Genomic DNA, 13,738 nt, shown 5'->3' on the forward strand with positions numbered 1-13,738 from the left:
AGGTCAATGCATTTTATGTTTTGACTCGAATTTTGCTTCAGACTTAAATCATTCCAGTTTCCTCCTTCCCTCTATTTTCATTTTGATAACACCTTTTTTATTTCACACACAGTTAAATATTTTATGTTTTATTCTACATATTAATAAGGACATTAAAATATTAGGATGAATTACAGATTTGAGATTAAGGTAAAAATAACCAACTTTTTTTTTTGCTTTTCCCACCCAAAAAAAAATTAAATTCCAGGGAGGGAGGGTACAATTTCGCTGTTTAGTCCCCAACGTTTTTTATTAACGTTTTCTAATTTGTTGGCTTAACAATTTTGAGGACTTTAAATGGATTTTGATTAGTTGCTTTTTTTGAGTTGAGTCTCCAAATGTTTCAACCACTAATTGTAATTTACAGAAGGGTTAATTTTGTGTATCACCATTGGAATGTACATAAAAATAAATATCGGCCATTGTCTTATCCCTTTAGATCCCTATTTAAATTCCCATCCCATTCACATCCTAGATTGCTTTCACTTTTAACAAAGTCATTGTCTGCATGTAGGTATGCTTTTGTTTCTCCAAATATTTTTCACTGTTTCTGTACATCCAAATATTGAATAATTTTCGCACAATTTTATCTTGAATATTTTAAATTGAATCTAATATAAATCTTTTATCGCAATTTCTCGAATTATCAGGATAAAGTTAAACCATCTTCTTCAACAAAATATTTGGTATTTTAGTGAATTATTTTGGAAGAAGTTGATATTATTTAAACCTTACAAAAATTAACCCGTTACATTTAATAATTGATATTTTGACGTGAATTATTAATGAGTTGCTTCACTTCCAGTAAAATAGATAACACTATATTACTAGGTAAACAACAGGATCTTTTTCTAAAACATTGGTAAAATCACTTTTTCCAGTTGAACCAACAAAAACCTAATCCGTATTTTTTTTGGTTAATAAATCTATGAGTTTTAATTTAGGTCAAAGACCACCAAAGGAAGAGAGTTACCCGCAAGTTTCTAAAAATTTCTTTTAGGACGTCCAATTGCAAAAAAGGTGATTATACCAATATATATAAGTTATAACACATAAAATTAATATAGAAAATAGAAAAAAAAACTTTCAAAATAATCTTGACATAAAATGATATAAATTGAAATAAAATCTTAATTATAAAAGTTGAGTCACACATAGATCCAGAGCTCACACACGGAGTTACAAAATTTTATTCAAGTGAAATTGGAAAACTTTAGATTAGAGTTCTTGAGAATTTTATATAATCACTATAAATACAAGTTTATATTCATATTTATACCTATGTGTATGGTGTATATATGTACAATTAGTCAAACTGATTATCAGGGCTCGGCAACCTTGAACATGTAATAATAAATATAAAAGTTTTATACACTAAAAATAAAAAAAAATAAACTGCTTCTAATAAGGCATTCTAATCTATCCTTTTTGAAATTTTTTTGATGTCAAACGGCATTAAATTGCCTTTTTGTCACGACTTGCTTACGACTATCAAGCTCATCTAATTATACAACATATATATGTATGTAAGTACTTATCGTGTATGTATAGTATACTTATAATTACATAATTAAACAAACATAAAATACAATTTGACAACATTAACAATAATATTAGTTAATTACAAAATTCACACCACGTTTTTTAATACTTTAAAAAATTGATATTAGGTACTTTAAAGGCGTATGTTTTCAAATATTTCTATCATATTCAGAAAATAAATTATATTATGTTTTATAAAAGAGAATGAGAGAGACACATCTAAATAATGTCTAAACGTAATGGAGTAAGGAATATTCATTTCATAAAGTTATACAGGAAATTGAATTGATATCATTTTTCTTCCTATGCTGCGTGCTTATAATTCATATCTACCTAGTTCTTCAAAATATAAAAACTATTTTCATTTAAGAAATAAAATATAAACTTGAAAAGAATAACAACAATATACATGAAACCAATAATTACCAAAATAAACATTCAAGCAAACATACACTAACAATTATAGAATGAGACAGCTTTAGAAAAATAAAAAGATTCGATTTTAATTTTTGGCAATTTTATATTCCCACACTGTAATTGTAACTGTTTTTATCTCTTATTTGCTGTGCTTTTATGAACGATGTCATCCTCAATTACTTATAATTTTAATAAAAAAAATGCACGTACTGCATTGTCTAAAATTAGGTGTTGATTACCAAGTTATAAAAACCTACCCAGGGGGAGTTTTACATTACACACACAGTTTATATATTACAAACAACAATTGTTTAAATCCAAGCTACTTTATGACTAAGGTATGTCTGTGAGTCGTACGAACGTCTTCAAACTGTGTTAACAAAAACTGAGATTCTTTGTGTAGATTAAGAAAACAATAATTCATCATGGCATAAAAATTAATTAGCTTATTAAAAGCATAAAGCTGCTTTTTATATTTTACTTAACTTAAATGGATGATTTACTATAAATGCACTGATGTTTCCTTTAAAATTATAGTCCTTGTTCAATTGTAAACCCTTCTCATTGTTTTAGTTTTCCTATTGTTTCCTTGTAAAACTTGACAAAAAAATGTTAAAACATTTGAAAAAGTTGTATCAAGGCAAAGTATTGGCTATTTCAACATTTAGCTGACAAGAATTATTTCAAATATCATTTTCAATATTTTAGTTTTCACCCAGAATCAAGATCATTTTACATATTTATTTTACTAATGTTAATGCTACAGAGGGGGTTAATTTTTCATGAGTAATCCTTGATAGGTCTATTTTCCCTATAGTTGATTCCTACGTAATTAATGATGAATTTGCCCTGAAAATAGCCCAAAAAAAGGCTTAACGGTTGAGCCGCCAGCCGTTTAGCCTTTTTTGTTGTTGTTGCTATTTTCAGGTTAAATTCATCAACTTTTTAAAACATATTTTTGGTCTAATTCATGTTAAATGATAGCAATAATCATTTTTTAAATTTCTAGTACCAACAACTACCGGCTAGAACCGTTTGATAAGGTTTTTGAGCGACAAAAAGTATTTTGTGGAGATAGGTTTCGAGACTAATTTGCTCTTAAGATAGCAAAAAAAATGGCAAAACGGCTTCTCTATTTTCCTATCCCTTCATCCCTGCTTTATACAGTAGGTAGTACATAGAAATAGACAAATACATATTTTATCACACTTAAACTTATGTTTGCTTAAGGCAAAGCTTTATATTTTCTCTTTGGAAACCTTAATGGAATAGGTTAGAAGAGAAGTTTCAAATATATAGTTTAATAGAGGGAATATTCAAATATAAATATTCGCGCCAATTTTAGGGTTTTTTTTGCTAAGAACCCAAGGATAATAAATAAGAGTATACATTCCGAGTTAATCAAAGACAAACTTGTTTAATTCACAAAAAAATCTATTACAAATGGATTTGTAGGTCATATTTTTTTTGGACAAGGCTTAACGAGCCATTGATAAAATATTACTGAATGTTAGTAAAAAAAAAAACACAAAAAAATAATAAAGTCTTTATACCTATTCATCTATAAAATGAAAAAAAATCTTAAAAGTAAAGCTTCAAAATTGCTTTTCATAATTAAACTACTCAACCATTAAACTTAAATAGATGTAAAAATATGAAATTTCTTCTTACAAAGAAAGAGACGTTGAATTTGAAATATTCTCCATGAAGGTAGAATGAAGGTATTGAGAGTTTTAAGTATTTATTTCATTCTTTTTTATTGCCTTGAGATGAATTCAAAAAAAATTATCACATGACACTTAATAATCACAAATTATCCCCTACAAAAATATATGTATATGAATCATCCCTTTCATCCTGAATATTGAACCAGACATATTCATAGCTCCCAAGCTAACCCTCAGACACCGTGGTTAAAATTTTCTTAAACTAATCCAAGCTATTTTTAGTAGCGAAGCTACTCTATCAATCACACGTGATTTTGTCAAAGGTAATATATATTTGTCTATTTGTTCTTTATGTAGCAAATAGGGACTCCAAATAACGTGAAATTTTTAAATTTGACTTACTTAGTCCGTACATCTGTTAAACTTTTATCTAGTGAATTCTTTAAATTATAAGCTTTAATTTCATTATTTTTTCTTGCTAAATAGTAAATAAATAAAAACTATTGTAGATAAAATATACATTTTAAAAACATATAAATAAATACAAATGTTTTTAAAAATATTATTTTTGAATCGAGAACATATGAATATAATTAGTCTTCTCGAAAATAGGTTAATAAAAAATACAGGAATACGTCAAAGAAAGATGAAGGAACCCCCTTCCAATCCCTCCTAAACTGCCAATTATCATTTATGTTTAAATTTGGAAGGAAGATTTAAATCCTATTGAACTATACCCTTACTCCTGTAGGTTTACCATTTCTGTTTAAGGATAATTACATTAAAACTTTGTCCTATTTTCTTGGACTTTGGTTACATTTCTTGGATAAGTATTTCCGTGAATTTGTTACAATATTCTAAAAAGGAATTTATTTGAAGTAAATATTTTACCCTGTTTTGTTATGATATTTTAAATAAAATTTTTAAAAATACCTATTGAGAAAATATAAATAAATGTTAGTCAAATATAAATTTTAATTTTAGTATTATTTTTCTTACTCGATTACATTCTAAAATATTCTTGTAAAACCCTCCCTGTTCATTTACCAAAGTTTGTTTCTATGCCTAATTATGTGATATTATTGTCCTATTTCTTGTTTGAACAATCATTAGCGACAAGAACCCTTGCATTTATAAGCACTTAACTTACAAATATATAATTAGATTCTAAGTAGGCGCAAAATACACTTTTCCAACTACGGAGAATCCCAGTCCCATAGCCCCCCCCCCCCCCCACCCTTAAAAATGTTTGAAAGGCGTATTAAGACTGATTTTTAAGAGTTAAGTTAGATGAGGACAATAGAACACCTCAGTTTTAAGAAACGAGTATTTTATCATAAAATAAACCAGGGGGGAGCAGGTATACTCCACTTACAAAACAATGAATTCTGTCCAAAGTAGGCTTTATGATTTTCTAGGTATTTACATTCTTGTCATATATATTATATAGGTCAAAACTTTTAACACAGTATTTCTTAGAAAAAAAGTTATCGGAAATATAGTCAACTTTTTAGAATATATTTGGGCATTGAAGCTAACAATAATATATGTTAGCTATATGCCTAAAACGGTTGTGATTACCTTAAGGCTAAATAAAAAACATACCATCCTATATCAAAGCCCTGTGCGGCTTTCCTATCCTAATAAAAACGGAACCCTTAGTAAAAATGAACTCCCTTACCACAAGATAATTCAGTTAAAACACAAGAAAAGTTTTGCCAACAAGTTAATTGAGTTAGAAACAAAATTATTTGTGTGTTCCCGACTGATGCTATCCAAAATACAGACAATATTTTATCAATATTTTTAGCATTTCAATTTGTTTTGGCCAGCAATCAGACATTTTATTGATTGTTAACACCTACAAGTGGTAACAATACAATAAGCTTTGATTGCACTAACTTTGTCTTGTAGTAATATCTGTGCAGGATAACATAAAATATTTCTATTGGTTTGAAAATATTAAGTTTTTATGACACAAATGAGCACTATAGTAATGTTACTTATTAATATTAGCATGTTAAAGAAACCATGAATATTTCTATTCATAATGTTCAAGACCATATATGTTATGAGCTACCAGAAAAAAATATGATCTTTACCCTCACAGGCTTTTAGTTACAATTTAGATTTGTTATCAAATCGTTTCATAATATTAAATATCCATAGTAATCCCCTTTAAATCATATTAATTTTAATACATTTTTACTACATTATGTGTAAATCAACAACATAAGACCAAAAGCTTTTAAAAATCAAATAAAATAAAAATTTCCTCATTAGAATTCCAAGATGAGATGAGTAGTATGATCAAATTTGGCTGATATGTGAAGACTTTATACATATGTATTTTATTATATAATATGAGTAGGACAGACAAATCCAATGCGGAGAAAATGTAGACAAAGTTTTACTTGCTAAATCCGCGACCAGAGAAACACAGAGCATCATCAAATATGGTTACAATAATATTTCTACAAAAACAAACCTTCAAATAAAAGATACCTACTTACATTTTTATCAACTTCCATATATAACTTTGAAACAGGGGGTAGAAAAGTTATCCCCCCCGTAATTAATTATCACCGAACTCACTGAAGTTAGTGACTGCTTTCTAATTAGAATAACTGGGATGAATTGAAGTGTGAAAGTGCACCCCTGAGCTACAACTACAATGTAGTGTGTACGGGTGTGGCGTGGTGTATATACTACTCTTTACTCTGTGGAACAGAGACTACTACACTCTGTTATTATCAGGGTTGCCACAGCAAAGAAAATTTTTCCCCAACCTCATACAACTTTGATTTTATCAAACAAGAAAATAAAATTCAAAATGGATCTTATGAACATTAATAAAAATCTATATTTTCAATTACGTATATTTAAAAAAAAATTATCTGGCACCCCTGAGCCGGAGACCCGAGTGCTATGAATCATTGCTATGATTCCGGGGGAATTTCACGGAGAGAAAACCACGCGAAACTTTTCTCTCCACAGCTTTCATTTGCTTCAGGGGATAAAATCTTACATCCTTTATTCATAAAAGCGAAGCTTTTCTGTATTAATGATGTGTTCTTTAGTCTGTTCTTAACTTAAGTCTATGATAGCAAATTTACCAATAATAGAATCATTTTAACGACTTCATACATGTAACAAATAAGAAATTATTTCTCCTTGGTTTGTCTTTTTCTCAAAATAGACATAACGTGCATATGTACTGTAGCCAAGAAGGCACATCAACTTTATAGTTATTAATAGAAAGTCCATCCGTCTATTTAAAACAAGTTATTTTTTTGCTTTGTCTAATTTTGACATGAAACAATTTCCGACTTAAAATAACTTATATACAAGTGCTTTCAACCTATTGACAAGTTCCAATGATATGAAAACTTTGCTTCGATGGAAGTCAATATTCTTGCTATCACTACATAGAATAACAAATAAACCCCCTCAAATCCCCAGAATTACCAACTCATCTAAGACAAAATAACATCCAAATATTTTGACAGTACTGCAGTTCAAAAAATATGTCTCTTGAATCAAACCTGTCCTATATACCACGAACTTTATTGGATACTTTCAGTCAAATTGCTGAACATAATTGTTAAATTAGCACAGGCCTTATATGATGACTAGCAGCTAAGTTAAGTAATGGGAGCTCAAATTAGAACCCCTTTACTTTTTAGTTTAGTTTCAAAAAGAAAAGTAAAATAAAAGGGGGGGGGGGAATGTGGTGACTCGTCACACGACATACCAGCAATTTTATTTTGGGTGCTACTCCCTTAGTTTTAGAGATAATTGGATGAAATCTTTTGGGCTGGGTCACTAATTACCCCAACTATTGGTATCTTTAAAAAAAAACGGCGGCGAGACCGCCGCCCGCCGCCGTTTTCCGCCGCCACCAAAAAAAAAATTTTTATTGCATTTCTCGCCGAATTAGGCAATTTGGAATCATTTGAGACCATGTTATTTTTTTCAAAAATTTTTCCCCTTACAAGCAACCCTGCGGGGGGACTTAGTCATTTTTTTCAAATTCTCGTTTAGGAAGGTATATCTTAAATACAGTATGCTATTCCTTTAGTTTTAGAGATAATTGGATGAAATCTTTTTGATTGTGTCACTAATTACCCCAAGTTTTGGTATCTTTAAAAAAAAACGGCAGCAGCACCGCCGCTCCCGCCGTCCGCCGCCGTTTTCCGCCGCCACGAAAACATTTTTTTTTATTGCATTTCTCGCCGAATTAGGCAATTTTGAATCATATGAGACCATGTTATTTTTTCAAATTTTTTTGGGGCGGTGGCGGAAAACGGCGGCGGCGGATGGCGGGAGCAAGGTTGCTTATAAGGGGAAATTTTTGAAAAAAATAACTTGGTCTCATATTATTCCAAATTGCCTAATTCGCGAGAAATACAATAAAAAATTTTTTTGGTGGCGGCGGAAAACGGCGGCGGACGGCGGGAGCGGCGGTCCCGCCGCCATTTTTTATTCAAATATTTTCAAATATTTTTTTACTGACCTACCTAAAAAGATTTTGTTTCAATATCTTTAAAAGCACAGGTGTAGCACTGAATTTAAGATATACCTTGATAAACGAGAATTTGACGCAGGGTTGCTTGTATGGGAAAAAAAATTTGAAAAAAATAACATGGTCTCAAATGATTCCAAATTGCCTAATTCGGCGAGAAATGCAATAAAATTTTTTTTTTGGTGGCGGCGGAAAACGGCGGCGGGCGGCGGTCTCGCCGCCGTTTTTTTTTAAAGATACCAATAGTTTGGGTAATTAGTGACCCAGCCCAAAAGATTTCATCCAATTATCTCTAAAACTAAGGGAGTAGCACCCAAAATAAAATTGCTGGTATGTCGTGTGACGAGTCACCACATTCCCCCCCCCCCCCCCCTTTAGGTTTGAATTAAAAAAACAATTTTTAGCTAAAAAAAACTTCCCAGGACCTATGAAAACTACACTGATAAGGAGAACCACGTTAAATGAGTGGTTAGCGAGATCCTTTGCTACAGACAAAAATACCTTACTACTTTATGTTATAAAGGATAAATGATCTGATATAGCCATAACCTTAAATGTAGTGCAGAGAGCGTCTGGCTCAATGAAAAAATCTATTTCGCGCATTTATGAGCGCTGAAAGTTATCTGTGCATTATTGAATACTACTTCAAATTGTGCAATAACATGAATGTTTAAACCAACAATGGTGTTAGTAATGAGAAAATATTCGATTCCAGCAACATTTTTCCGTAGAGTACAAATAATCAGTTTTTGTTAGTTTAATGTCTTTAAATCAAAAATGTAATCAAATACATAGCAATAGCCAATAGAAGAAAGGTTAATAGTTTTTCGCGTTAATTTATGATGTCATTTAATTTTTTTATTTTGTATTAATCAATAGGACAACGTAAAATTGTAATTCAGTAAACATATCAAAAATATTGAAATATAAGGAACATAATTGGAAATGGTTACAGCATACAAATTGAAATGAAAAGTGAAAACAGAAGTACAATTATTTTAAATTGACAGTTCTAAATATAAAAAATCTTTCCTAATGGTCCATTATAGAAGAGTAAATATAAAATGAGTAAGGAGATTTGAAATATCAAGAACAAACATTTCCATTAGAATCGCATCATTGAAAGTTAACAACACAATATTTTAGACATAACAAGGATGACAACATTCATAAAGGCAAAGCTTTGAAACGGTAGGACAAACGAGCAGTAAGTAAACTTGTTGAAAACTGCTTAAATACAGAATTTTGTTTAAGGACATACTTACAATTTAGGACTTGATTATAGAGATGCTTCGCTTAAAACATTATACTTTGTTGTCCTATGAATCAGTATTAAAAAAATTAGATCAATCGGAAAATTGTATCACTTAAAAATTTGTTGTTGAAAAGTTAAAAATCAACATGTTTAAAATGGACGTACAGACATTTTGGTACCGATTATAGAGTTGCTACGCTTTCTAAACTACTACAGGAATCAACATGCAAAGTTTGGAATCAATAGGAGAGCTAACTGTCCGTTGCAGACGAACGGACCGACCCTTTTTATAGAAAAGCTTCATTTTAAGAAATGGGGGGGAGGAAAGAGGGTGCGAGAAAAAAAGTTGAGAAAATTCAGACATAAAATACAAAAAAAATACATAGATAGCTATTATTGATAAGAGCGTAGTAATTGTAGAACAACCTTAATTGTCAAAAAACAGACAAGTAGTGGCCTGGTTGCTAATTTTGTTAAATGCTCAAACATGCCACACAATAAGGATAATCTACACTAGAAAACTTTCACCTCAATAATTATAAGCTGGTGGTGGGAAAATATCATTGTTAACCTACTCTGACGGACAGACAAACCTTTCGACGTCTGAGTATTATGTTAGAATCTCTATCCGACTTCAAAATGTGACTATAAGTTTTATCTTTAGGAAACTACATAAACATTTAGACAGAGTAATTCTTATAGGTATAAAAAGGTCTAGTTGGATTAAGCTTAAAGTCTCGTTAACCGCTTGGCCGACATGGACTTTATAGCGGATCTTCTCATAGGCCCAGAGAAGTTTATAACTATTTTGAGGGAGGGTACTTTCCACCCCCCCCCCCCCCAAGAATTATTAGAATTATTAAGAATAACAAAAATAACCTTTTGACTTCCCTCCATATCTGAAGTGCCTTTATTGGGGTAGCCGCTAGTCCTAGATTATAAAGTAATTGAAATTCCTGATTCAAATCGGTTGTAATTTTTAGGGAATCTTCACATAAATCTTGGAGTGGTTTTAGGCTATGTCCTGAACTCCAAAACCATATGAGGATATGAGCAAAGCATCTAGTAGGATAAATAAATATTTAGGTAGTGAAAACGCTTTGTGTTTTTAAACCTGCGTTGCGGAGCCGTTTGATTTTGGTGCGGCTCCGGCTCCGACCTAAAACCAAGAAAAACTCAACATATTTTTTTGCCAAGTCTATTTTTGACTTTTGAAGGTTTTAAAAGTTTAATTTTTGATAAAAATCGACTTAAAAAAACTTATAAGGGACATTTGCACACGACACATCAGAGTTAATAAATTATAAGGGGGGGGGGGGGGGGGGGATGGAATTATGCAACCATCTTGTAATCAATGAGTAAATGGCACTACAAATTTCCATCTGAATTTTTGCATGAGTAATCCTTGGTAGGTCTATTTTCCCTAAATCAAACAAAAAGTTGGAAAAGTAACGGCTAACGGCTCTGCTGTTTTGCAATTTCTTGGCTATCTATAGGGCAAATTAGTCACGAAACCTATCTCCACATAATACTCTTTGGGGTTCCAAAATGTTATCAAACGGTTCTAGCCGGTAGCTGTTGGTACTAGAAATTTATAAAATGGTTATTGATATCATTTAACATGAATTAAACCAAAAATATGTTTTAAATAGTTGATTCATTAATGATGAATTTGCCCTGAAAATAGGCAAATACGGTTTTAACGGCTGAACCTCCAGCCGTTACTTATGCAACTTTTTGTTCGATTTAGAGAAAATAGACCTACCAAGGATAAGTCATACAAAATTTCAGATCTAAATTCGAATTCTAAGTGCCATATACTCATTGATTACGAGATGGTTGCATTAAAAAAAAACCTTAATAAAAAATCTCCTTTTTTTGGCTAACCCGGAGCCGTTTTTTAACGAAAAATACGGCTCCGGCTTCAGCAAAATATGGCGGCTCCACAACGCTGTTTGAAACCAATGAAAATTATTTATAATTCCCATAATTTCATAACAAAAATATACTAATAATAGGATACTATTATACTTCGCCCCAAGCCTATAATGGAGGACGCGGGATGTCAGGAAAATAGCCTATAACCTTCCCAAGACATTTATGAAAAGCTTCCCTGAAAAGTTCAGCCAATTCAGATCAGAAATTGTCTAGTCAGAAATAAACCTTAAGTACTACTTTGTACTTTGGGACTAATGAACTTGCCCCAAGAAGTGATGGTAAATCCTACTCTCCTAATGTTGTTCTATGTGTTGTAATCTGCAGTTTTCATTTAATACCTATAATTTCGACATCCTTTACTTAACAGAAAATAATATTTCTTAATAACAAAAGGTTCTCACCTATATTTTTTAGAGGGGGGTGTTGCACTTTTCTCTCATGGGGGCTTAACCCCATGGTGTGGTGATATTTTCCACAACCCCCAATTTTTGTTTTATCTTAGAAAAAAAGTGCGAGTGTTGCGTCTCACCCCAGGGATATATCTTAAAACCACCGCAAGACAGTATATATAAACCCTAATAAGCCCAACCTTGTCAGTCCAGCAGTTACCGAGATTTTAAGCTTCAGAAAGGCGGACATAAATCGTACTACTTTGTATTATTATGTACTTTTCATGGGAGGACAAATTGGCAACGATCAAAAATTAGAGTGAAGAGGAAAGCATTTTAGAGCACTTAATAAAAACTACATATTTATTGAAAAAAATTATAATCTAATTTACCAGATGATTCAAGTTTTTTATTGAAAATTACTGTAACAAAGTCCTATTTAGTTAAAATATTTGACTTGAATTCTTAAATTCTTAAAAACTTCTTCTTGAGTTATACTATGAGTTATAAGTTGTAAAAATACAATAATGAATTTCAAAGGTAAAACTCTTCCCTAAGAACAACCCATTTGGTCACTGATCAGTCCACAAGCTTTGGTAGCTAAGGCCTTTATAGAATATCTACAACTAGCTAATTTAATATTTTAAAAATATAACTCCCATTCAAAATCTTAGGCTAAAATTAGATTTCCTATAACACAATCCAAGCACCGATTTTTCAAAAGGAACCTTCCCCCTCTACTAATCCACGAGTTGTACATTTAAATTGGTAAATATCTGTAGTTAGATTGAAGAAAATAAGTAGGTATTTACAATTTTACTTTAAAATAAAAACAAGTTTTAAGTCATTATTTCCAAGCAAAACTTTTACACAAATTACATAAAACTTTTAATAAACATAAAAGTCTTCAGTAAACAAATATACAAATATATCAACTTATTTTTTAACTAATATCCATATACTGTAGATTTCAATTGATTATAAACCTAACTATAATATTTGAAAATGTTTATACAATACTTCAAATTTTAACTATTGATTCTTACAATTAAATATTAAAATATAAAATAAAGATAACTATAATCAAAGTAATAAAAAATTTAACTACAAATATAGACATATTTTTTCCATTCAATTAAAAAATATACATTAAATTTTGATACGTAACCTAGGAACAATTAAGGTAAAATATACATAATTCTTATATGAATAATTATAATAATATACATTAAAATGAACCAAGATTTCAAGAACTCCAAACTAAATCTTACTTTTGTAACCAATTACACTTGTTTTGATTATTTTTTTGTTTATAAATTATTATTTGTGTGGTGTAGCTCAATCTCTAAATAAATAAATGGGGGGAAGGGGTGGGTGAGAGAGAGAGAGAGAGAGGAATCGATACAATGTAGAAAGTTGAACGCGGCATTCTAATAATTGTGCGCAGATATGGCTTGTAGTAAAAATTAAATTATTAATTTTTAAAAAATTATTTAAGAAAATATATTGTAAAATAAATTCTCATATTTTTTCTAACGTTAAAAAATTTTGATTAATTCTATTATCAATTATTCATAGTTACAAAGCAAAAATAATTACCCAATTTTTTATAATTTTTACTAGAAGCCGTTACTTTAGGTCAATTTCAAAGCAAAGGAAAAGGGAGAAAAAAGAGAGGAAAATTAAGGAGACTCCCTTAAATGCTTTCAGCAGCACAAAATACATAATTTTTCATCTCGTTTTTTTTCCATCAAATACTGTTTTTTTAACCACTAGGAGCTTAGCTGGTAAAGTATTCTTTGTTATTATATAGTGAAAGTAGGTTTTTTTTGCTCCTTAAAGATAAAAAGTTTGTAAATATCAGAAGTGAGGATTTGCTTTTTTACATAAAGTTAATTAAGTTTTTTTATAATACTATTTTTTAACCAGCTCTGGTTTGTTGTTTTATTTATATTTTTTCAGAAAA

The 13,738-nt window shown here is 30.5% G+C and overlaps 1 protein-coding gene across 1 annotated transcript in view; it reads right to left on the reverse strand.

The window, feature by feature from the left end:
• LOC145315904 (uncharacterized) overlaps positions 1 to 6,400 on the reverse strand; it is a 40,311-nt gene extending 33,911 nt beyond the window's left edge. The window contains exon 1 of the mRNA XM_080156047.1: positions 6,179 to 6,400. The gene's annotated coding sequence lies outside the window, so the exon portion shown is untranslated. The remainder of the gene's footprint in view (positions 1 to 6,178) is intronic.
• Between the last annotated feature and the right edge of the window lie 7,338 nt (positions 6,401 to 13,738).

The sequence above is a fragment of the Acartia tonsa genome, chromosome 4, assembly GCF_053477335.1.
Source record: "Acartia tonsa isolate MP-2025a chromosome 4, ASM5347733v1, whole genome shotgun sequence".
NCBI classification, from domain to species: Eukaryota; Metazoa; Arthropoda; class Copepoda; order Calanoida; family Acartiidae; genus Acartia; species Acartia tonsa.